Here is a 3,764-nt window from a genome sequence, read left to right as displayed (position 1 = left end):
AAACGTTTACGGAACTAGTCTAAAACTGCTCGGGTTTTTTGGGTTGGCTGGGTGTAAAGGAGGTGTAATAAAAGATATAATAATTGTAGAAAGGTTTGGGCTTGGGTTGGTGGGGCTGGGGTCAAGCGGTTGAAGGCATGGCGTCGGCGGGCGAGCGTGTGGGGGACGAGGACCCTTGGAGCGGCTAGTAGAGGAGTTGGGGCAGGAGCGTTCTCGCTGTGCACTCTTCCACTTCGCTGAGGGTCTGGCACGGTCTGCTGGTCAGTCAGCAGGGCGGCTGTGTTCGAGATGTAGGCTGAGCTGGTCTTGATAGTTCAGTCCATCAGGAAGTCAACGAGGTCCTGGTATCTGTGAACATCGTGCTCGAACTGTTCCTCCTACATAAACTGAACCGTGACCAGCGGTGGGCGTGGACGGGCGCTCGCGTCAGGGATTGCCTAAAAGTCGGGCCAAGAAAAGTCGGGCCTGGCCGGGCCAGCGGGTAATGCTAAAAATGGATTGCAGAACAATCAAACGAAACATGCATATCTAGGCAGATCGCAAATGTCCACAAACGTATAGTTTTGCTCATTTAATTGAGTTTGAATCAAAATGTATCTTCAACAATGTAATAAACTGATAATTATGACTACATACCGCGAGTCAGTGTCTTGACTGTGTTTTCTTTGATGAGAAGGTTTCTCACCGACCTTAGCGTGTAAGGGGTCTGATGTCCTGGGCAGGAAACGACAGTGTTTTGACTACTCTTCTTTCATTAATTAACGTGTTGGGCATCCCTAATTAACCTTTACTAATTCATGTTAAACCAACACAGGATGTTTTCTTGAAGTGGATATTCGCGAATGTCATGGCCCCATTCCCGTGTCTTCCAACATGTGCTGGCACCCAAATACTATCGCATCCATTAAGCTTGAGTAGCTGCAGAGTACTGGAGTCATCCGATTGATTATTTGATATGCCGCGAGATGATCCTTGACAGTATGTGTAGGCAACAGTCTTTATGATCCGGGTAGAGAATAGATCTTTAGCAACTTAGCAACTTGGTTGATAAATAAATATATAATTGCTCATGATATCGATCACTGGATTGTCTGGTCCAGACTCGATTATTTACAGACTGCCTTGATATAGATCTTTGAAAGGCATTCAGAAGTGATACACATAACGAAGAGAATATATGGATGTCAACTTCTTTATTAAGAGGAACACAACGTTTCCCTTAAAATCCCAGAAATAAGGTAAAAACCTACCCATCTCCAAATCAGAAATTAAAAGTGTCAACAAACAAAAAATCACCAAAACATGGCATAACCTAAATCAAACCTCAAATAGCCAAATCTAAAAAAAAACCTAACCAAACCAAAAATAACTAAACTCCAAACAGGACATACCAACCTAAATAACCACCTCAAAATAATAAGAAAACACGCAACAGGAACCTGCCCACATTGCAAACAACAAGAAAACCCAGAACACGCACTCATACACTGCTCCCACTGCCTAACACACCGAACTACACTACAAACCACCCTAAATCTAAATAAGGCTCTTACTCTAGTAGCAATCCTAAACCCACAAAATATAATAGAAAAATTCAAAGCCTTAGGCCTATACTTAATCAAAACAGGACTAATAAATCGCATTTAAAACCCCAATAAACTACCAAAACCAAACCACATGATCAAACTAACAAACTTCCATACTCAGGTCCCTTAGTTCGCCCCCCAAACCCTTTTGGCATTTTTTCCAAATCTCAAAATTTCCAAAATTATATATAAGCAACCACTAAAACACCCCTACTGGATTGCCAAACAACTTTTTCCTCTTTTCGGAAACATATTAAATGGCTTGCATTGGCCGGGCCCGTGTGCGAAATACGCTGCAGTCGGAAAGCGCACGTAAAATCTCCAATATAAGTAAGTATGGTTCTCGGTAGGAAGTGACAACTTGGAGAAAACAATTTTAAAGGTAGATATATACATAAAAAAACACTATTTGCCAGGTCAGCACATAGTGGTAGTGGTTGCTGGAGCACCTAGCTTAGTCGTAGCTAGGCTCAGGGGAAGACCTTGCTCTCTCTTTCATCTCTGGACCAAGGCTTATATAGCCAAGGTCATCTGACATTTAGTAAGTCATAAACATTGACAACAGTAATTCATCATACTTGCACATCTCGTTCAGGATGGCAGACAGTTGATGTACAGTACATTGACGATTAACAATTGGGATTAGAATCTTATAAATAACGACAATTAAGTGTTTCAAGGCATATAGATGTCATGGCTACGGTGTAATTAGCCCTTGTTTAGGGTCTAAACGCATGAAATGAGCTACCGCCTCACAGCCTAAACACAACATCCTCATAATCCAAACATGTTTAGAATTTAAACACCTTTAAGAATTTAAATTCATTTAGAATAAAATATGTTTAAACAAATTCATATCATCAGGCTATAAGTCAAATATGGATGAGATGTGTAATACATCTGTATATATATATATATATATATATATATATATATATATAGATATATATATAGATATAGATATATGTTAAAATTACATGTGCCCATCAGATTCACAGGCACTTGCATAACACATATATCACAAGGACTTACAACTTGGTACAAGGTTAATATAAAAACGTACCAATAAACCAAGCTAATGGTAAGAAAGATAATGTGTGGATATCAACTTCTTAATTATGGGGAACACAACGTTTCGGAGTATATACTTACTCTTTCATCAGGTGAATACATGCTATGAGGAGTAAATATATACTCTGAAATGTTCTGTTCTCCATAATAAAGAAGTTGACATCCATAAATTATCTTTCTTATGTGTATCACTTCTCTGAACTAGGAAAACTAGGTGACTAGGAAACTGACCTTGTGACGTCAACAGTCTCCGTAGCGCAGGTGGTCGCATGACGAGTGAGTGAGTGAATGAGTATAGTTTTAGCAATATTCCAGCTATAATCATGGCGGGGGTCACCAGAAATGGGCTTCACACATTGTACCCATGTGGGGAATCGAACCCGTGTTTTCTGCCTGACGAGCGAACGCTTTAACCACTAGGCTACCCCACCGCCCATCGCATGACATTTTCAAAATGTCTGACATGGAAGAGCCTAAACCTTTTAATCAGATCACGAATGTTGGTACCTCATTGTGTCAACATTGTTCTACATTGTATTTATTAAGATTATTTGTATGGAATAAAAATATTATTTCTCCTGACCTCGTTTGAGGTTGTTATACGACCAGGAATGGCAGCTGTTTCCACAGATGTCCGACCACACTTTGGCGATGCCAGTGTTTAACAACGTCATATGATGGGGCATCTTCCCCGTAAGTTGCTTTCATTTCATCGAAAGTTTCTTTTGGTGTGCGACCTTTCAAATATAAAAATCTAATCACTGCTCGGTATTCTACTGGCTCCATTGTCACACCCTACTCGATCATAACACCTGTAAAAGTGGAAAGATTAATAGTTCGGTGCTGCAAATTCAGACATAACCCATAGATACATGTATCATTACACATGTGAAATTTCAACCAAATATGATAACCCTAAGTGGTTTAGGGGAAATCTTTAATGAACAACCCTCGTATTGTAGTGGGTGAGGGTGACCCAGTTATCGGCCAACTCAGCCTTCATTTGGTGAGTAGCCAATCAGCGATGGCCCGAAAGTGTGGTGATATGTCAGATACACCATATGGGGTATTTGAGATATCAAGGACTGTTTTCACGTAATTATGGAA

The sequence above is a fragment of the Haliotis rufescens genome, unplaced genomic scaffold (genome assembly GCF_023055435.1).
Source record: "Haliotis rufescens isolate VD_foot unplaced genomic scaffold, xgHalRufe1.0.p SCAF_35, whole genome shotgun sequence".
NCBI classification, from domain to species: Eukaryota; Metazoa; Mollusca; class Gastropoda; order Lepetellida; family Haliotidae; genus Haliotis; species Haliotis rufescens.
Note: the sequence above shows the minus strand (reverse complement) of the source record.